Here is a 23,725-nt window from a genome sequence, read left to right as displayed (position 1 = left end):
TTTGTTCTTATTTTTGTTTTCTGGTGTACTAAGCATAATAAACCTGTTTTCTAACCCTGTTTGTGTCCTTCCTTTCTTGTGTTTTGTGTCGTCACTACCACGCCAGAAACGCATTTCCAACCAAGCATTGAAAGGTTATTTTCCCATCGTCTAGGTGCACGCTGTCTCTCCTGAAAGTTTGTAACCGCTTTGCTGAAATAAAATGTAGAACGTTCTTTAAGCGAGCACGGCACTGATACCATCATCCTCAAAGGAATTCCGAATTTCGTCAGGCTGACCAAGGAAATCGGTATGTGCACGTGATTATACCAATGTCCCTCAACGTCAAGAAAAGCGGTTTCTCGTTTGGAAGGCGGAGCTGATATCTATTGCTAGCGAATACAGATTGTTCATAGGCCTTTGCCTTCCCTGAATCCGAATTGATTCAGAGGCATCGGGTTACTATTTTGAAGCTATCATTCTATTCTCCTTTCTACCATTCAGTCCAATTGGCGCGTTAGACCGTCAAAATCCCGAGCTGGTTGGAAGGCCCCGCCCATAAGGCTCCAAACGGTATCAATTGGGGAGAGATCTGGCGACCTTGCTGGCCAAGATACGGTTTGGCAAGCAGGAAGACGAGCAGTAGAAACTCTCACCGTGCGCAGGCTGGCATTGTCTTGCTCAAATGTAAGCCTAGGATTGCTTGCCATGAAGGGCAACACAGCGGGGTGTAGAATATCATCGACGTACCGCAGTGCTGTAAGGGTGCCGCGGATGACAACCAAAGGGGTTCTGATATGAAATGAAATGGCACCAGAGACCATCACTCCTGGTTGTCGCGCCGTATTGCTAGTGAGAGTCAGGTTTCAACTGGTTCAACTGGTTCTGAGCACTATGGGACTTAACTTCTAAGGTCATTAGTCCCCTAGAACTTAGAACTACGTAAACCTAACTAGCCTAAGGACATCACACACATCCATGCCCCAGGCAGGATTCGAACCTGCGACCGTAGCGGTCGCGCGGTTCCAGAGTCAGGTTTGGTATCTCACCACCGTAAAGGGTGTCTCCAGACACATCTTCGCTGGGCATCGGGGCTCAGTTGGAAGCGGAGCTCATCTCATCGTGAAGACAACTATACTCCAGTTAATGAGATCACAGACCGAAGACGTGTCTGGAGACGCCCCAGACAGCAGCGGGATACCAACCGCACCGTCGCCATCCGTATGTCTCGACAACCAGGAGTGACGGTCTGGAGTGCTATTTCATTTCATAGCACGACCCCTTTGGTTCTCATGGCGAGCAATCATGGGCTTACATGAGTTTCTACTGGTTGTCTTCGTGCTTGCCAAACCCTACCACGACCAGCAGGAACGCCGGACCTCTCCCCAATTGACACCGTTTGGAGCATTACGAGGAGGGCCGTCCAACCAGTTAGGGATTTTGACGATCTAACGCACCAACTGGACAGAATCTGGCAGACCACCCCTCAGGAGAATCAGTGCCAATCTGAACAACTGCTTGCATAAGGACCAGAGGTGGACCATAGCTTTGTGAAGCTCTTTCTCTTGAATAAATCATCCTTATGAAACAGTAATTGTTTGTCTGTCTGTACATCTACATCACATCTACCGATTTCCGTCCCATTCGGATAATTCCTCCGTGGTGTGTCGGTTTTTTTTCCCTTAGATAGTATAACTTGCATCCTCCATGTTTCCATTCGATCCTGTCTCATCTAATGCTGACTGAAATGAACAACAGTAAATCTCTCGCTTCCATGGGCAACTCAAGTGTATCAGTATTAGCACAGTGGTCACTCGACGATCTAATAGCATCGTTCAGTTCATTTTTAGAGGAGAGATGAAGCTAGATACGATGTTAGTCATCTTCGGCAGGAGATAGTTTTGGATTGGGATGGTGTGGGGAGCGAGCACATCGATAAATTCCACTATCCAAACAGTTGTAGTTCGAAGAGTGGATGGCAGTCAGCTGTTTCTAAAAGCCATTGTTTTATATCAGATGTTTTTCGTGCTTGTTTCTTTATTGAGTGAAGAACATAATTTAAACCAATTTTCTTTTTTTTTTTTTCAATAATTCGTTAACACGGGCATTTACTTTTTTCACTTGCAAGAAGTTATACTATGTAGAATTCTGGCGATGGGATTTCAAAAAAAGTCTGCGTTTTGCAATTTATCTACAGCTTTCGTGATTCCACCAAGGATGGGAGTGTTTCTTTATAATAATAAACTATTTTTTTCTTTGGAATATTAACAGCCGCTGCGACTTCCATACAGTTTATTAAAGCTCGGTATGTGTCTTTTTCTTGTAAGCCATGCCCTGCAACTTCGAGTTCCCTTCGAACTATTTCCTTGTATTTGTCCCAGTTTTCTTCTGCAGTTTTTCTATTAGCGCAGTATATATGGTTACTATCAACGTCAGCGGTAATTTAGAACTCTACTGAAAGATGATCGGATTCCATGGAGACTGTTCTAACTTGGCAACTAGGAAGTTCAGTAAAACAGAGGGTGCAAAGCCTTACATCTAACGCAGAACTTCTACTGAAAAGAAAATATACCATAGTAGGAGCCCCATCGCTGAATATCATTAGGTAGTTGTCTTCGATAACAATCGCCAAATCCCTACCGTTTTTGTCTGTTATGTCCTCTCCCCACGGTACATCACGGGAATTCAGCTCTCCAATGCCGGCTTCTTAGCCTTCTCGTTTTGAGATCAGATTTTATTTGCACGGCGACTAATTCGAGTTCGTTATTTCTTACATGGACGGGTATTTGTTACACAGCAAAGAATATTTTAAAAATATGTGACGCCACCGTCCGCACCGAGACGGTTCTTCCTGTCTGCTTGTGACCGGTAGCGCCAGAAAGAGTTGTACGTTTAGAAATCTGGAGCGCCGTAGTGTGAGTAGTAACTGTCGGTACAGGCAAGGAATGCTGTCCCGCGGTGAGGGAAGGGTTAAGCTGGCATACGAATAATGTTCAGTGCATCCCCAATGTCCATGTTATCATAGAGCTCTTGAGCTCCTCGTCGTCTATGATACTCCGGGAAGAACCTACCCCTGGATGAGTGTTGTACCCCATAGTGAGCACAAATGGCAACACGTGAGGACCAAGATTCGACAGAATGAGGCACACTACATTTGACGCATCACATCTGGGACCAACATTGTTTGCTGACATGTCCGTATTGAGCCATTTAAAGCACTGCCCGACAACTGGCACATAAGGACTTACAGGACATTAAGTTCCATAAACAGACACAGCATTCAGGAAAGTTAGAGTGTCGAACGTAGAACGTTATCCTTTTGTCGGTTATTCATCCTTTTTCTCATTGTCACCTCCCTCTTGGCAGTCGCCTCCCGGAGATCCGAATGGGAGACTATTGCGGAATCTTTTGCCAATGGAGAGATGATCATGACACTTTTTCCAATTACTGGCGACATGTCCTGAGCATACACGTTGTGTGTCTTTAATGCAGTGGTTTCCATTGTCTTCTGCATCCTCATGCCGTATTATATAAGAAGTCATGGTTGTAATATACTGACACAAATCCTGTACAGAAGGATGGCCGACATAGGGCAAGGAGAACTTTGGGCTCCGGGCGAATGTACGAGCTCGCAAAGCAGTAGTTACCCTACGACATATTTTAGAAGATAGGATGAATGTAGGTAGGCCCACATTTATAGCATTCGTCGATTTAGACACAAAACCTTTGAAAATTTTGATTGCAATACACACTTTCAAATTCTGAAGTTATCAGGGGAAAAACACACGGAGGGAACTGTTATCACGAATTTGCACAGAAATCAGACTGTAGTTGTAAGGTTTGGTGGACATGAAAAGGAGGTACTAACTGAGAAGGGAGGAAGACATTGGTGTATTCTAAATTCTGAAGTTAAGGTTTGCTGATGTCATTTTAATTTTTTCAGAGACGAGAAAGAACATGGAAGACCAGTTGAACGGAAAGGATGGTGCCTTGAAAAGAGGTTAAAGACGAACATTTACAAAAGCTAACAACAGTAATGCAATGTAGTCGAATTAAATCCAATGATGCTGAGGGAATCAGATTAAGAGATGAAACATCGGAACTAGCAAATACGTTTTTCTATGTGGGGAAGAAAATAACTGACGATGGCAGATGTATAGAGGAAATAAAATCCAGACTTGAAATATCGCCGGCCGTTGTGACCTAGCGGTTCTAGGCACCAAAGTCCGGAATTGCGCTGCTGCTACGGTCGCAGGTTCGAATTCTGCCTCGGGCATGGATGTGTGTGATGTTCTTAGGTTAGTTAGGTTTAAGTAGTCTAAGTATCGGGGACTGATGACCTCAGAAGTTAAGTCCCATAGTACTTAGAGCCATTTGAGCCATTTTTGAACTTGAAATATCAAGGAAAAGCTTTTCGGAAAAGAAACATATTTTAACCCATAATATAAATTTGTATGTTACTAATTCTTTTTGACAGTGTTTGTCCGGACTGCCGCCTTGTACGGACGTAAAACGAGGACGATAACCAGATAAGAACAGAAGCTACTGAAATGTGATGCTACAAAAGAACGCTGAGGATTGCGTGGGTAGATCGAACAACTAAAGAGGAAGTAGTGAATGGGATCGGAGAGAAAAGCAATTTGTGGCACAATGTGACTTAAAGAATGAATCTGTTGATATAAAACATTGTTCCCTCTTTCAGTGCAATCATTTGTGTCGCTAGGCTGCTCTCACTCATTGCAGTGAAGACAACGGGTGCCTCTACCACATTTTTCACAAATTCGACAACCTCTGTAAGACGCAATATTGTATCAGTCTGTACATGTGCTGAGATGCAAACAGGGTACGTCCCCGTATCTTGTCAGTCACTTCGTCGTCAACGTATTGAGGCTACCATACACCTTCCTCGAAATCGGTTTTACGAATGGAGTATTCGGCACGATGAAGCATCATGGGGCAGCACGAATTCTAGTGGCTGATGGATGGGGTTGTGCTTCTTACGCATGAGTTATTCCTGATAATCACTGATCCGACTGCGCTATCCGCATGCAAATCGGGCGTGAGTCAGTGCTGCCGTCACGACAGCGCTCTCAGACTGTGTGAAATCTCCAGCCGACGTCTTTCCGGTCGGACCGCGGAGAACAATAGCACTCGGCAAGTTTCACAAGTCCTTGCGTCGTATGGCGTTCAAATCAACCGTACAGAATATGAGAATGCGATTAAAACATATGCGTCAGAGATAACGTTCTGTAATTTCCCACACAGTCGAGGCACTTTCTTGTCATTACATTCACTCCACTGTGCAAGGACAGCTAATTTTTCCGTCCAAAGCGAATGTATACCTGTCTTGTTTTTTCAGACCATACGAAGAAAGAGCTGGAAGTGGTAACCCAACACAGTTTTTCACACATTCGTCCGGGACATACGTAGTTCTAGTGAGGACTGAACTCATAACGGCGTCGAATGTTACAGAAAATATAAAACGAAAGAAATAACGATGGATGTATGTGGTACTGAACATTTTTAGAAGACAAAATTTCTACTTCATCCGCCCTACGCTCGAAGAGTAGAGTTGGATCATTATCCTAATACACAGTCATCAGTTTTGTCGCCCCCATTGTTTGGATTGGATTACATTACATCGCTCTAGTACTTACAAAGCATACGAGAACTTAATTCCTAATATGCAGTCTTCGAGAACCTAAGTTGGTACCTCTCTTGTTACAGATACTACCTATGTGCGCAAGAAACCCATTTCCAACAATTTTAGTCTTCATTTCCGTTATACGGTTTCAGTAGAAACGTAAGATCCACCAGTGGCCAGTGAATAAAAATTACGGACTGAAATCGCAGATTTCGATTACGATTTGCATTCTGAGCGACAGTACTCGAGTTTGTATAATCAGGTTCTACAAGATTTCGCCGATAGTTTGAAAATGCCGCAAATAAGTGTATGCCGAAACGTAATGCAGTACTGACGTCGCCTAGTAAGCGTTCAAAGACTGAAGTAGAACTTGCAGCTAGCTAACGAGTAATCTCACGACTGCATTTATGTTTATTCTTGGAGACGTGGTTCGTCTACGAACGCAATTAAATGAAGGGCTGTTTGTATTGTCATAAGCAACTACGGAACGACGGATAGAAATAACAGTGTAAATGTATACTGAGTGTGATTTGAGACTTTCTCGGCGTATTCCATTCGTGAAATCTTCTCGGGTGATCAGCCGAGTAAAGGCGTCGTCTTCTCGCAACGTTTCGAAGGGTTTCGTACCCGTCATCTTCAAGCGAAGTACTTCGCTTGAAGATGATGGGTACGAAACCCTTCGAAACATTGCGAGAAGACGACGCCTTTACTCGGCTGATCACCCGAGAAGATTTCACGAATGTATACTGAGTATTTAATTATTCTGTGTATAACGGAGAATAGTACCAATGATGATGATGGTGGTGACGACAATGATGATTACGGTATGATCTGATCAGGCAGAAACACTGTCCTTAACACCGATCTTAAAAGAGTTCAGTATTCGTGTTTGATAAGCTGTTTCGGTTAATCAGCCATTCTCTTACCACTTGAATATCCACGGTGAGGTGCAGCATCGGCGAAGTGTATCAGTCGCCTCCAGTCAGTCTCTATTAGACTACTCCCGCCTTACCGCGGATACCAAGTTATTCTGAGGATGGTAGCATAACCCAAACCGGTTACCAAACGCAAATAATTAATGGCTGCATTACTTGGACACTATGGGCTATACTAAAATATTACTGTTTTGACGTGAGCGCCGAAATAAGGTTTAGGTTCCGATAATAAGGTATTAGTCTCGCATTATGTATGGACGACCAAGGTTACAAATGGAGATTACACCCCGTAGGAGGCAAAATCTTTATAGTTCTTCTCCGACAATGTTTGCAACGAAACAGGAATGAAAAGCAATGTCCGGTACAACACGAACGTCTGTGGGGCGCAAACGTATGGTACTACATCATAAAAAATTCCATTGTAACACCTCCCTTCAACCTAGGCGTGTATAAAGGAAATACCTATTCACACTTTGCTACGAACATTCTATATATTCCTCTAGAAAAGATACCTCCGGATAAGCGACAGTGTGTATAGTTCCAACACCACGGCTTCTCAACTCAGTCTTCCCGTGTTGTGTTGCCTCGCCGTAGGATAGGACGGAATGCTGCAGTACAGTGGTCGGCCACCTCCCCTTTCACTCCTCTTTATTTCTTTCTATGGGGAACACTGAAAGATGCAATCTATCATGAAACCCCCAACTGCGCCAGTCGATATGCGCCGTCGAATAAATAATAAAAATTTTAAAAAAATATTCAAATGTGTGTGAATTCCGATGGGACAGAACTGCTAAGGTCATCGGTCCCTAGACTTACACACTACTTAAACTAACTTATGCTAAGAACAACACACACTCCCTTGCCCGAGGGAGACTCGAACTTCGTGCGGCAGGGGCCGCGCAATCCACGACATGGCGCGTCAAACCGCACGGCCACTCCGCGCGGCACTGTCGAATCGCCATAGCATGCAACGGCATATCATTCAATGTACTTTCATCTGTTCATCTGTCTCTCGAAAGGCGAATGCAAATATGCCTTGTGGTCGATGGTAAACAATTTAAGTACATACTTAAGTGCAACACTATGTTTCTTTAAAAAAAGTACTTATTTTGTAGGTGACATTAAACTGTTTAGTTTATATTACGTGTATTCCGTCTAATTACAATTTCGAGTATTATATATAGATACATTTGTCCGACAGCAGGTTGTTTACTTTAAGCAGCATTCAGGTGTCTACGGGCAAAGACAGGTCATGTTTTTTTTTTCTTTTTTTCCATTGTAATAAAGTTAATACAGTAGTTTCCTTTTTCCCTTAAAGAAGGCTGTTTATCTGAAGTATGAATGACAGACGTTTCTGTTTTAGCTTGAAAAGTAAGCAGCAACAGTTACGGTTTAAATTGAAAACTGCCTGAATAAACTATAGTTCCTTCCTTCCACAAAAACCTGGAAACGTACACACATCTGAAATAGTTTTCCGAAGCCCCATCTGATAAGCAAGAAGCTGACATATGCCTTAGTTCCACATACAGATACCACAGCTGACCTGGTTTCTATGTCGTATACGGAATGTGGTTTTATCTTAGCGTAGATCTGTCTTGCTGCATACAATTACTTCGCCGGCCGCGGTGGCCTCGCGGTTCTAGGCGCTCAGTCCGGAACCGCGCGACTGATACGGTCGCAGGTTCGAATCCTGCCTCGGGCATGGATGTGTGTGATGTCCTTAGGTTAGTTAGGTTTAAGTGGTTCTAAGTTCTAGGGGACTGATGACCACAGATGTTAAGTCCCATAGTGCTCAGAGCCATTTTGAACAATTACTTCGTCTGGCGTAAGAGCTCTCCTAGGCGTTGTTTACACCGCAATAGCCGACTCTCGTCGCATTGCTTTACAGTTTTCTTATACTTCTCGGAAAATTTTCAGCATCAATATTAACAAGCTCTGTACCACTGTAATTATCTCTCCAACAGCTACTGAATGCAATTATGAAAAATATACGGTTCCATTAAAAAAAACCATACTTGCTTCACTATTTCGTTCTACACAAGAGTTAAGACTCTTAATTACGTAGTAAAGTACGTGCCCCTTAGCATACTATCATTTGTCGAAAATCTCGTTTCCACGCCTGGAACCGTTCACGAAATGAAATGGGTGTTGCGTCTTACGTGGCTCACCCTATATACATTAGTTACAATTAAGACACTTTGGCGACGGGAAGGTATTAAAGTGCGAAGTTCCAGCACTGATAATGGGCGCTCATCAGCAGGAGCAGCAAGTAACACCTACATGTAGGCTAGCACACTAAGGGACCACTTCCGACCTGCTACTGTTGCTGCACATCGTACAAAATCTATATCTACATCATTACTCTGCAATTCACAATCAAACGTAGAGCGTTCATCAAACCACCTTCAAGCTATTTATTTACCGTTCCACTCTCGAATAGCGCACGGGGAAAACGAACACTTAAATCTTTCCGTACGAGCTTTGGTTTCTCTTATTTTACCATGATGGCCATTTCTTCCTATGTAATTGGGCGTCAACAAAATATTGTAGCATTCGGAAGAAAAACTTGGAGGTCGAAATTTCACGAAAAGATCCTGTCGCGACGGAAAGCACCTTTGTTTTAACGACTGCCATCCCAATTCGCGTATCATATCCGTGGTACTCTCTCTCCTGTTTCGCGATAATACAAAACGAGCTGCCTTTCGCCAGTCAAATACGCCAGAGAGTAGTCGTATCGCCCTTCTTTACATGACCTCTGCAAGTCCGACATGATACGGCACTCATATGCCTGAGCAGGATACACATGTGTGTGTTCTGCTGTGTGCGATCTCTTTTTGAAGTTTCCCAATATCCTGGTAATTAATCGTAGTTTGCCATTTCCTTTACCTACAACTGAGCCTATGTGGGTGGTTCAACTCCATAGTTCTGTAAATTGTTACATTGTGACTCTGGCTGTGATGTAATCAAAGGATAACTTCCTCTTACCTACAGTGAAGCGCTCAACTTTGTTTTCACCTACATTAAGAGCTAGCCGTCTGTCTTTGTACCATCCTGACTGATTGTTGAGACGTAACTGGCTGCTACTGCAACTTGCCCCGATAGATCACTTCATCGTATGCAAAAAGCCTAAGATTGTAATCAACGCTATCCGCTAAGTAATTAACACATAGTATGAACGACTAGAGTCCTGTTAAACTCCCATGAGGCGCACCGGATAACAATTCAGTGTCTGTAAATGACTCTCCATGCAGTACAACGTTCTAACAGCAAATTTTCGAGCCATTCGCTAACTTCATTACGTATCTGATGAGAACGTGTTTTCTCAGAAGGGTCGTTATGGTAGCTCAGTAAAATATTTTCTTAAGTCAAGAAACACTAAATCAACCTGGTTTCCTCTATCCATGGCATTGCAGAGTTTTCCATTATAGATGTTTCCGAGATTCATATCTAGTTCGATGGAAAAGGTCAGTTATGCTTCAGGCAGGCCATTATGTTTTAAATCAGAATATATTCAAGGATATTATAAACAGATGTAAGCAATATTGGAAATAAATACTTACGGGATGAAATTCGTGGTTTAAATTTACATGTTTAAGAAATAAAACGTACAGTTTTTAACAACTTTTTATGACTATCGAAATGATGTTATAAAATACTTTCTTTATTTTTCTTTCAGCCGCATATCTTTCAGCAAAATATGTACTTTTGTGAGTGTGCTATTAATTTAACTTCTTGCTGAAAGGGTAAAAACTATAACATAGGGACAATATTTGTAGATCATGTTTGAACATACAGATGAAGACTGAGAGACACAGTTGGTGTTATACTATGGAACATCAACACTTTTTATGAGAGTCTTATGAAAATTACTTTGAGAAATAAAAGAATGAAACATTTAAAGTTACATGAAATTAGCTACTGTGTAATATCGACAATGCCACAAGGTACACACTTTTACAGTCTTGCGTAGAGAGAGAAAAAGTAGTGTCTTGTATGGAATTACAATACTAACTTTTTTGTATACTAGGAAATCAAAAGATTAAGACCCTAAAATTATTACTACGGTATTTGCCGGCCGGGGTGGCCGAGCGGTTCTAGGCGCTACATTCTGGAACCGCCAGACCGCTACGGTCGCAGGTTCGAATCCTGCCTCGGGCATGGATGTGTGTGATGTCCTTAGGTTGGTTAGGTTTAAGTAGTTCTAAGTTCTAGGGGACTGATGACCTCAGGAGTTAAGTCCCATAGTGCTCAGAGCCATTTGAAGCATTTTATTTGAACTACGGTATTATCCACGGATTGCTGGAAGTAGATTAAAGCTTCCTTCCAATTTAGATGACAGTTTGGCGTACAACGTCAAAATAATGCATTTTATTGTGTACGGCCGCCAGAACATGTCCAGGTAGGGCAGTGGCAATGCCGTGCACAGCTTCCGCCTTAGCAACCCTATACGTGTTTACCGTGTGGCCCACATAATAGCACTTATGACGATGACTAACGCTGCGCTGTCTCAGCAAACGGCAACAAACAGAACAACATACAGCCAATAGGATAACTTCTACGGCGAACTGTGACATCACAAGGAAAATCTTGCTATTTACCAGGGAAAACACGGCGAACACGTGCTATTCTTAAATACTACTGGTCTAAGGCGAACTTACGTTAGATATCATTTATAGATACCATGTATCATTTCAATTATCCGCCATAATTATTACTATTGCCATTGTTCCAAAATATCTTGTGAAACTCCTCCCGCCGGAGGTTCGAGTCCTCCCTCGGACATGGGTGCTTATTGTCATTAGCGTAAGTTAGTTTAAGCAGTGTATAAGTCTAGGGACTGATGACCTCAGTAGTTTGGTCCCTTAGGAAGTGACACGCATTTGAACATTTTCTTGTGAAACTCTATAACACGCAAAACACAGAATACGAAGAACGATTCGAAATCCGAAGTCATTCCTTTTGCGAACCTTAGGTTTTTTCCCCAAATTTAAAATTAGTTGGTTTCTACGGAAAGAAAATTTCTGGTCACTCGTAAGACATGAAACAGGTACTGTTTTACAAAAATCATCAGTGACTACAAGTAATTTCGACACTCACTGCAGTCACGCATCCAAAAAAAGAACAAAAAACAAACACATTATTGACGTTCTGCACACTTTTTAGTTATTAACAGATCGTCATTTCTGAGTTCATCATCAGGTGACAGCAGACTGTCGCAATGGCAAATAAAGTTAGTTAGAGCAAGCAGTCTCAATGGGAAAATATATGCGAGTACATGCCAACATAAAAATTACGTGTGCTGGCTACAGTTTTTTATAGCGCTCTCTAACTCTGCAGAAAATATTTCACAATTTTAGCGTTCATGAAAGGTCTAAAATGTTGTACAATACACGAACAGTAGCCATCATTTCCTGTACGAAACTGCGCTGATTTTGTGAGAATTTTCAAGGTTTAAGTTACGGTGGTGTGTGGAGAGTAAGACTCCGAGTATTCTTGGTACTGGCAGTAACTGTAACTCATCGTGAACATCTTTGTTCAATGTGAGATGGGATTATTTATAGGAGAAGTTAAGCAACTTTTACGACGATAGATAGTTTCCGTTAACTAACTTGCATGTTTATCGTAGAAATGACATATTGTAATGCGTGAAGTTGTTGAATGATTTATTTTTAATTGTACGACCGGCTCCGGTCAGACATGATTTTCCAATGCCAGTTGTACAACGTTATAGATAAAGGACAAGTTTCAAGCAAAAACTATATTTTAAAATTGTGGTCAGAGATATATAACACGCAATTAAGTAAGATATGCACAATACATACAGCTTTTGTTAATAACAGGTGTCACATACCTCTCATAAAACAGCTGTTAAAATATAACATTTGTAAATAATATTTTTTTCTGAAAAGGTACATGCATGGAGTTTCCATTACACAACCATCCAAAGAATATATAAATGACAAGGCAAAAAATTGCTATTAGGACCAGTATAATCTTTGTCATACAATATCACGAATATTGTCAGTACATTTTTATTTTTGCTGTTCAAGTTGCTCGTTTAAAATTAAATTCGTTGTTCAGTATAATGCGAAGAATTTTGAATTCTTTCCACGAGATCCATGTATCTACCTCTATCTGTTTTGTGTAGAATAATAGCACTGTTTTCCATTTTGTCTATTACTTGTTTTTCGTCCTTGTAACACATTTAAGGGATGAAAAGCATGCATTAGACAAGATGGAAATCAGTGTTACTATTCTACACAAAACAGAGAAAGGTAGATATACGGTGCTCGCGGAAGAGATTGAAATTTTTTCACATTATGCAAAAGATCCAGGTTTCGTATTAAATGAACAATCGGCAAAAAAGTATTTGAAATTTTCGTGACACTGTATTACAAAGCGAATACTGGTCATAATAGCAATTCTTTGCCAATTCATTTTATATTCTTTGGATAGTTCTGTTTGACACTCCATCACAACAAAATATTACTGACAAATGTTATATTCTGACAACTGTTTTATGACATGCATGTGACACGCGTTAATAACAAAAACTGGAAGTATTGTGTGTTATCTTACTACACGGTGTATTGTGTACATCGTAGTACAATTTTCAAACGATGACTAACTGAAAACCTCAGCTGCCGACAGAGGTTGTTGATATATCTCGATGTGGACAGCTGAAAATGTGTGCCCTGACCGGGACTCGAACCCGGGATCTCCTGCTTACATGGCAGACGCTCTATCCATCTGAGCCACCGAGGACACAGATGAATAGCGCGACTGCAGGGACTTATCCATTGCACGCCTCCCGTGAGACTTACATTCCCAACGGTCCCCAATTCTACATATGTAATGTACCTTACAGACATTTGCCCTCACGGGAGGCGTGCAAGGGATAAGTCCCTGCAGTCGCGCTGGATGGAGCGTCTGCCATGTAAGCAGGAGATCCCGGGTTCGAGTCCCGGTCGGGGCACACATTTTCAGCTGTCCACATCGAGGTATATCAACAACACCTGTCGGCAGCTGGGGTTCACAGTTAGTCATCATTTGTTCCAGGGAAAAGCTGCACGGTCATCAACAGTAACTGTTCTTTCGAGAAGAAAGTTACTGTCTTCGTATATACAATTTTCAAATATCCCTTTTGCTTCAACCTTGTCCTGTCTCCAAAATGTTGTACAACAGGTGCTGCAAAAATGCCTCTGACCGAAATCAGTCGTATAATTAAAAAAAGAAATACACATTGAACAGCTTCATGTGTTAAAAAATATCATTTCTAAGATTTATCAAAGCTGTTGAACACATCCAACAAAAACTATTCCAAGGTTATATACACTAGTCAGTATAATTATAATAGCATCGAGGATCAACATTGCTATGTCTTCTAGAGCCTACATTCTTTAACAGTTACACGTCAAAGACACGTGCTAGCCTTCACCATCGGAAGCTTGGTTAGTTTGTCAGTTGCTTCTACATGATTAGAACACAAACAAGAATTAATGTCTGTGTCAATCCTCAGCTCGCCAGATTGAACTTTCCTCTTCCGAATTCACTTCCATATTCTCTGTATAGCTCTTTTCCAGAGAGGGGGCGTATGTGTGATACTAGGCGCAGCTGGCAGCACGCAGCGAGCTTACAAGCACACGTGACGAGTATGGCTGCTTCGCTTCAGTGCCACTTCCAACGGCTGCATCGCCCCTACTGCTTGCTGTTCATTAAGCGAAACTGACGTTTACAGAACGGCTTGCTCAGGCATAAAAAAACACGTTGCAACCATTAATTGTCCGTTGAAAGCCTACAAGCATCTTTCTTTTATTCGTACGGTAACAGTGCTCGTATGCTATTTATGTACACAAACAACAACGATATACTTTTTCCGCAATTTCATTCACTAATAGGGACCACTGTGAGATAATGACACGCCTATGTAACATAGTTATTACTGCGTGCAAGTGAAAAGGCTTTCCAGTCATCTGTAAGTGTTTCAATGCTGGTGATGGATTCTTTTTCCAACCTTCACCCGTATTTGGCCGGGCAGAAACAGACACATGGTGGAATAAAGTTCCTTTGTTACCAGACTGTGCGCCAAATGTCTATGTTAAATCGTAAGCTTTTTTTGCTCCGTCTCATGACAGAGACTTAGTATTTGGGAGCCACGTGGTGGTGCATGCTACGTGCCGGCACGGGGTTCACTCTCTCAGTCACTAGACGGCACTCCACTTGCTCCCATCACTATCATAGGCACTCAATAGTTACAACCAAATGAAATGATCTTACGGCATTACTCACCGGCGTTATTCGGCCATCTGGTGGAAGTCTTTCTATCGGACTTCACTGCGGTCAGCTACGCGTTTTTGTGATGACGATGAGATGAAATGATCAAGACAACACAAACGCCCAATCCTCGAGCAACGAAAGTCTCTGCCTCGGCCGGGACCCCGTTATCCAAACGTTAGCGACGCTAACAACGAGCACCGGACAAGGGCAACATTTAAGACGCGTTAATCACAATTGCGGATGAGGAAGGTGCCATTTCACGAGATCTGAAAACTATTGTAGTTTGGAGACGGAATCCATACCTTCCCGTCTCCCAGCCAATAATGCCATGATAATTCATTTACTTTTATCAAGATACTTGATATAGAACTATGGTGGATAGTATGGTCATTAGGAACTGAACAGCATGATGTCTCTCTCCTCGGTAACCACAAATGATGTTCTTTTTCTCCAGTACAGAAAATCGAGTCAGCCTCCATTCAATGAAGCACAATTACAACACAGTAGGTTCTTCATCTCAGCTACGGAAACGTGATGCGCGAAATTTTGGTGCAATAGAAATTGACAATTTTGTGATGCACTGTTTAGTTAATGTTTCGTCAGTAGCGTCAAAAGTTACTCAATGTGTAATTATAATTATATTCATCATCATAATCAGAGGTCAGGTTGGAATTCACTAACACAGGGTAACACAATCGAGTCTTCGCTCTGACTAAGAATGTGAAAATTTAACTAGACGTTTAGAACATTTAGAAAGACTCAAAATACTTAATTTACGTTCATAAGACTGCGGATAGGAAATTCGGCTAATATATTATAGAATTTTTCAAGATCTTATTTCTTTCCTTAGTTAATACTTGTTCTAACAAATAAACCTACCCAATGGATACACTTCGAGTTTGATCTGCCGTGAATGTGTTGTAGTGTAGAGCAAAATAAGAGACACATTTTTTGTATGTGCCCATTCGGCTGTTAAAGGTGTGAAACATCCCCATAACAAAAATTGAGTTTAATATTTTTGAATGAATACCATCGAAACGGTAGCAGACACAAAAAATCTTCAAATAAAAACTGTATGGTTTTTAAAGTACGCTATAACGGTACACCCATATTTGTCGAAAACGTCATTGTTTTTCTAAATCCCCTCCCACTCCCGTACTACTTTGTTTTTCATTTCGACATTTGACAAAAACAAGACGTACAGCACCGTTAATACAAAATTCACTTGCATATGATGAATTAGAATTCCAAAGAAGAATTTGGCAGAAATAAGCTAGAGATATCTCTATATCGCTGTATGTGACCCCAGTATGCGTCCGCTTCAGTGTCAGCAATAATATTGGATCTTTCATAAGTCTTCCCCAGATAAATGCGCTTTGAATGTATATTACACACACACACACGCACACGCACACGTGTATATATATATATATATATATATATATATATATATATTATAATACAGATTTACAAAAATGTACAAACATTTTCAAAAATAACATAATTAAATCTGAAATGTTGCAACTTGAAAATAAAAAAAATACACCAAATGTAAAAAGAAAGCACAAATACAACACAAGATATTTCGTGAAATTAAGAGAAATATATATATATTTCTTTTGATTTCATGATACACACACACACACACACACACACACACACACATATATATATATATATATATATATATATATATATATATATATATATATATATATATATATATCTGTATTATAATGAGAAAGGCGCAGAACTGTTCGAGTCAAAAACTGCTGAATGTACTTTGATATGGAGAATTTCCGACTTTCTTCTAACAAACGTGTCTTTGGAATACCACTTCATCATATATAAATGAATTTGGTATTAACGATGCTATACCTTTTGAAAACGTCGAAACGAAAAACAAAATAATGGGGGAGAGAAGATTCCGAAAAAAAATGACTTTTTCGGCAAGTCTGGATGCACCATTATAACGAACTTTTAAATAAAACTTTTTTTTCTTATTCATGTGCGTAACCGATTCAACAGTATTCATCCAGGAATATCAAACTCAGTTTTTTCTAGGGGGTGTTTCACATCTTTAACGGCCGTATGGGCACGTAGAAAAACATATGAAAGACGATCAAAATCGGAGTGTGTCCCTTAGGCAGGCTTACTTGTAAGCTGTAAGAGTTCTCTGAAGGCAAACACAGAGACAAGTCGCCCCACTACAAAAGTGTTTAGGGTATAATCCGCCCAAGACAAACGATGGTAGATTTCTTATGTGAAACTGTATCTGTCTTTCTCAGCCCTGCCAGCCACACCCGATACTAACGCTTTTCTTACAAGTATTCGCATCACTCTGACTGTAGCTATAATATATTGTCCTAAACATAGTACATCCGCAAAATTCTTCCTTCTTCCCTACTTTTGATAAGACTGTAACGGAACTTTCTCGAGGGATATAAGAAATATTGCACAGTGGCAAATTACTTGAGACCACGTTAACGATATGATGACATTGGCAGTGTACGCTCTACGAACTCGTACAATGAGTCACAGAGTGGGCTACCTAACAACACACAGCACCCGTGTGAATCATCCGCTATCAGCGAAAGTCTCAGCGCTGGAACTGGGAAATGTGTCTCTCCCACCTTCTTGCTGTTTGGTGCACGCGTCCGAACATTCAGACGTACTAGACGCAGTCCAATTCCCCGGTGACTCAGCCTTATTCACAGACAGCTGCCAACGCAGCACAGAAATAGACTTTCTTCAGCTTCAAACTACTCAACAGAAAATTTATGAAGAAGGAATGAAACGAAAATTAATTTCAGCTAGTGCACAACTGTTTATTTTACTTGTTAGATCCTCCTCCGACGGTGTAACTTACTCTAAATGGACTCTAATTACCACCGAGTGACTCACTGACGTACTTTGTAAGTTTTACCTAAAGTGATTTATCACTAATAAAAGTGTAACGAAATGAACAAATCACAAGGAATGGCGAATTCAGAACTCACTTCTCTCATTCCGTATCAGCACAGATGTCAAATAAAGTAACACAAATTAGACTTTACAAAACAAGCGTTTTATTAACTACGAGTTTTAGCTGTTCCATCCAGAGAACCAGCAGAAGGATCAGTATACAGAAATTACATATTGTTCAAAACAGAGCTGTAAGTTGATTTTACATGCTCTTCTTTGAGAAGAACATAGAACGTACATTAGAAAATAAACTCGCCACTACTGATAGTAGTTATCAAAAAGTAAGAGAAATTATACAAAAACGATTTACATAATTAATTTCTGCAGTTTGTCAAAGCTGTGGAAACATAATCAACAAAAAGCGTTTCAAAACAAAAAGCATCCAAATCAATTACAAACAGATTAATAACAAGATTTCTTCCATATTTCCAGAACGACAGCAAAAAAGGAATATCCTTGAGCCGGCAAGAACTCTCCGATATTACCATTAAAAAGCAACAGTTTGAATTACTAAAGAGAAACAAAGAATCTTTCCCACAAACCAGAAATCATAATCAAATAGACAATCGTAATGGAGCTGTAGAACATATTTCGGGAAAGAATACCCAAAAAACAGTTAGTACATATGGTGTAATTCTATGACCTACTGAAGAATCGTTACTACACTGCACAATAGAATTAAAGCATCACTTTGTCGAAACCCCACAATTGTCTCCCATTGCGACGCATTAGTTTGAAATTCAGCTCAAGGATACCTGCAAGACTCCTCTGTAATGGTACAAAAGCGTGGTGCCCTGCCACGTTACCCTCGGGCTCGACGACGCTTTAAACATGGTGTCGACATATGCGAAAAAAAGGCCAGAGCTCATAACTTGATGTAACGTGTAAAGGGGCTTAGTGATGTCACATTGGTACCAAATCTCACCACGTTTCTGCCGAACGCCAACGTGGACCTGCCACACGACAGGAAGGTCGCCACAGCCCCTCTTACCCGACACCCAGCGTCGAAATCACGCAGTTTTCTTACGAGTGGCCGAGGAAAACATTTCAGAGACACCGCCGCCGAAAATCGACACGGAGAGGCCTCACGGTATGGCATAAATGGCTCAATGAAACAACTTCTCACGGGCCGTCGATCCCCACACATTTCGCGGTTGAAAACGACAGTTTTCAGTGTTATGAGCAACACTACGACGTTCTCCACAACATTTGGTATTGCTTACATGTCCCTACGCTTCATCCCTGCTCTAAGAATATCGTGGAGTAGCAACTCCACTGACAGTAATTTCTCGCCTTTGGAGTGCAGCGCAAGCGCAGTTTTTGCGATGCTGTGCAGGTGGAACCACTACGGACCGTTGAAAACCATTCGACGAATTTCAAAGGTGATCCGAAGCAGTAAAGGGTCCTCATGCTTTTTCAGTGCTCCTGCATCACGCTCTCCTGTGGCGTGATAGAGGAGGGGTGCGACATTGTAAAACTCCCCAGTTCTGCGACGCCCTCAGTGACACCCACGTGTCTGCGTTCAGCACGTGAAAAATATGACTGTCAGAAACGTCGACACCAGTTCTGCTTCGTGGCTGCTCTTGCGTGTGAGGGTTAGGTAACATCTTCGAAACCTGTTAGGTGGGGTTTGCCTATCTGCAGGCGATAGAGCAGCCGCAACGCTGCATTGGTGTCGAAGTTTCTGACTGGTGCATTTTTCACGTGTTTAACAATGGAGCGTGGGTGGCACCGAGGGTATTGCCGAACTGGGAGGTCTTGGAGGGATCTTTTGCCGTCTTATTCAAGCACATGTTAATGTTGAAACCCCCCGCCCCCTCCTCAGTGATCACGCCACAAGAGGGCGCGAGACAGGAGGGATGAAAAAGGCAGAAGTTCTCCTTGCTGCTTCTAATCACGATAAAATTTCGTCGAATGGTTTTTAACGGCACATATTGATTCCACCCTGTATACCAGAGCGAAACATGCGGTGATACTACACTCCCAGGAAGTCAGATCAGGCTGAATGAGGTTGCAGCTCTACAGTGTCCTTAGGGTAGCGTTGAAACGCCCAGAGGTTGGCAGCAGTGTCAAGAGCGTCGTCCTGTTGCTCATCGCACTGCTTACTTTCGTTTTCGACGGCGAAACGTGTGGGGATGGATGCCCCAAGGGAAGAGGTGCTTTCACTGACGCCCTTTGTGCCACCTCCCTAGGTCTTTCCGTGTCGATTCGGAGCGGCGGTGTGTCCGAAATGTTTTCCCCCGCTACCCATATGAACACTGTGTGATTTGAACGCTGGGTGTCGCAGTTCTGACCTTCATCGCAGAGGCGTCAAAAGAAGGGGTGGAATGTGGGTACGAGGTGCTGCGACGACCTTCCCATCGCGTGACATCCACAGTGGCGTCGGGCCGAATTGTGGTGACGTTTGGTGCCAGTATGACATCATTAAACCACTTTACACGTCACAAGAATTTCTCGGCTGTGGCCTTCTTTCCGCATATGCCGACACCTTGCTATTTGAGGCGTCGCCGACCCCGAGGGTTTTTTCGCAAGGCACCACAGTTTTGAAACATCACAAAGGAAGTTTGTAGGCACCTTTGAGTCGAATTCGTGCGTCGCAATGGTAGACAATTACGATGTTTCGTAAAAGTGATTCTTTAATTTTGTTGTGAAATGTACAATACAGGCACAAACAATACAAAAAATAAAAAGACAAAATTTACTTAATTGTTCTTTCTCTGAGCAATCGTAGCACTTTGAGACTTTTAGAGTGGCCACCACTCAGCTCGGTGGTATAGGAGAGAAGAGTGTCCACCCAACGAAATCTTGAGCCAGGTTGCAAAGCATGCTCGGCTAGCTCAACTGACAGAGTATTTGGTGTCCCAATACAGATTACTATCTTAGCCCCGCAGGAACATTTATTTCAGTACTAACTCAGAAGAAGAGCTAGAAATCAAGCGATAACAAAATTTTCCGCATTCACAGCGTTTTGGTGAGTGGATGTGTCAAAGAAAGGATACTTGCGTTAGGGCAAGGGGACAACAATGGCCTTGGTAACCTTCACCTAGGATGAAAATATTTGAAAAGTAACAGAACGGATCTCATCGTTATAAGAATGCAACACGACATGTCAGTTGGAAACCTTCGCTCCCGTCAGGAAGTTACACATGAGTTACTTCGTAAACAGTATGCTGTTTTCCCCACAAAGTCTGACTTTCTTATCACATATACTTTATTTATTTACTTTGATTTTGGGCAGTTATGACCATACGGCCAGCATTAGTCACAACAGAGTCGTGTTTACATAATCGCAAATTTCACAGTGGAACAATAATGAGACTTTGATGTAACTTACCGATGTAAAATAAAAACTCTAAACGATGAACGACGTACAAATAGGAGTAGTTACAATAGTGCAAAGATAACAGAATCGTAAATTTCACAACAGAGGAATGATAAAAGTTTGAAGTACATGGATAAGTTATTAATGTAAAATAAAAACACAAAATTACGACTCAGCTTTCGAGCCGGGTTGGTTCCATGTGTAGACTAGATCCACGGCAAACTACAGTTCAAAGTTGGATAAAAAAGTCTAGTAATCATGAGCTCTAAAATGCGTACCTTAAGAGCAATGAACACTTGTTTATCTTCGATACTATGAAATACATCTCCTCTACTTCGATCTCTATGCTTTCCATATTTTGGGAGGAGGTGCTATGGACCTAACAAGAAAAAAAGGCTAGTGAACATTGGCTCTGAAATGCTACCTTAAGAATTATGAGCACTTGTTCAGCAGAAGAAATGTGTTTCACACTAGCGAAGATGAACAAATCGTCATAGCTCACACAGTGTGCATTTTAGATCACATGTTTACTGGACTTCTTTCTTGTTTCAGTGCACGGAACTTGTCCCTAAAGCTTGTCGGTGTTTTTTTGGGACACCCTGTGTATCAACCCGGTCAAGCAAAGCAATGACACTTGTGAGGAGGAGGTAACCCTCGCAACCAATTTCCTGTACGGGACCGCTGGAGCGGTCGTGCGCTCGGTACACGCCAATGTGACGTGGCACAGATCCGACACTACCGTCCTTATCACAGTGTTCAGAAGCGATAATTTTCAACCGGTGTAGGTGGGCAGGATAACACCGCTGCCCCAGCTTCATGCGAATGATAGAAGTCACACGAAGTCTCCTAAGATGCACAGAGGTGAACTATGGCCGAGAAGAGAAGTTCTGTTGTAAGGCTGCCAGGTAGCCGCCCTCATAGTGCTAGGATACATGCCATTCACAGTTTCAGTAGTGATAAGCGGCTCGGTATAAAGGATAGGTGTAGGGTGTAAGTGTCCTTTTGGCGAGGCGGTCAACAGTTTAATTATGGCGAATGCCATTGACATCCTCTTATCTAGAAGTAAGCGGATATCTGTGCCCAACGTCCGCGCGTCTGTTGTGGCCTCCAAGACATATCTGTTAGTCTGTTTATCAAATGCCGGATGTTATAGTTTCTGCAACACGACTAGGGTGTCCGTGATCAGTACGAGGTTGAACGTCCTTGCGCCATAACAAATGGATTCACTGATGGCCAGTAGCTCCTCCGCGTTAATCACAACTACAGTGTACTCGCAATTAGACCCCTCCTTCACCCCCCCCCCCCAAACCTCTCTCTCTATCTCTCTCTCTCTCTCCCCCCCTCCCCCCTAGAAATGTAGAAAAGTGACGCTGACACTACCATCGAATAATTCCATTGGATTTCTAGCCTGATCCCTTTTGAATGCATCACTGATGTCACGTTAAAACAAGATTATTCTGTAAATAATGTTATCCCTCAATAAAACTGCTATAGTACATAATCGAAAAGCTAAATACACTGACGGAAAAATAGCGACACGAGAAAATAATTAATGTAGAGTAATGAAACTTCGAGAATACATTTGTCTAGGTAACATACACTCATGTTCAGAAGAAAACCGAACACCTCGAACGACTAGATATACGACGTTCATATACACAGGACATGTACATTAGTATGTTCTGCAGAAATGATTAGCATTTGAAGTGTGTCGGCCCGCGGATTCGAGGTCAACATCGATATCACGGCGCCAACCGCCTACCGGTAAACTTGTGCCTGCGGGTCTCTTTGTCGCTATAAACTGAAGGTAATAGATTAGTGTGAGCGGATGTGCACGATACCTCGCAGACGAATGTGCAATCAGTAGGTCTGAAAGAGGGCACATTACTGGCATGAGAGAATGTGATGCACCCTTTAGGGAAGCTGCTGCTCGTGTGGGACGAAGTGCAACGGATGTGTGCAGAATGGTTCACGTAAGGCCGCAGGACACGACGAGATGCTTCAGGTGGCACCACCCAGACTATCCCCCGTGGATGATCGACATCTCATCCCAATGGCAATGCACGACAGATATGCGCCCTCCTCGGCTATGGCGTAAGAGTGGAACAGTGTAACACATTGTTACTATCAGCGGTAACAGTGCGTCGCTGTTTATTACGGCATTGGTTACCTGCGCGCCGTCCACTTCTCCGTCTACCTTTGACGAAAGTGCAGAAACACGCTAGACGGCAATTGTGCATGCAACGACGTCACCGGGGACAGTAATGGCATCAGATAGTGTTTTCGGACGAATCCAGGCTCCGTTTGTTTGAAAAAGATATCCGTATTTTGGTTCGCCGCCGAGAGGGGGAGCGGCATCACAGTGACTGCATTCACACAAGACATATAGCGCCAACTCAAGACCTTATGGGGTGGGGTGTTACTGCGTGTAACTAAATATCACAGGTGTTTGTGTCCAAGGCACTGTGACTGACCAGTGTGACCTACGTGAACGAAATCCTACGACCCGTAGCCATACCCTTTCTGTACAACACCCAGCCGCCAATTTTCAGTAAGACAACGCACGACCACATGTTGCTGTACGTGTTGGTGTTGGTGTCACAG

At 42.2% G+C, this 23,725-nt stretch overlaps 1 protein-coding gene and 1 non-coding gene across 2 annotated transcripts in view; both read right to left on the bottom strand.

The window, feature by feature from the left end:
* LOC124722744 (ras GTPase-activating protein raskol) overlaps nucleotides 1-23,725 on the bottom strand; it is a 696,613-nt gene that overhangs the window by 161,966 nt on the left and 510,922 nt on the right. The gene's annotated exons all lie outside the window — the stretch shown is intronic.
* Trnat-ugu lies at nucleotides 13,250-13,324 on the bottom strand. Its single transcript has one exon. It is a non-coding gene; the product is annotated as a tRNA-Thr (tRNA).

The sequence above is a fragment of the Schistocerca piceifrons genome, chromosome X (genome assembly GCF_021461385.2).
Source record: "Schistocerca piceifrons isolate TAMUIC-IGC-003096 chromosome X, iqSchPice1.1, whole genome shotgun sequence".
In the NCBI taxonomy this organism is placed as follows: domain Eukaryota; kingdom Metazoa; phylum Arthropoda; class Insecta; order Orthoptera; family Acrididae; genus Schistocerca; species Schistocerca piceifrons.
The sequence above is the reverse complement of the archived record's forward strand: the minus strand, read 5'-3'. Positions and strand labels throughout refer to the sequence as shown.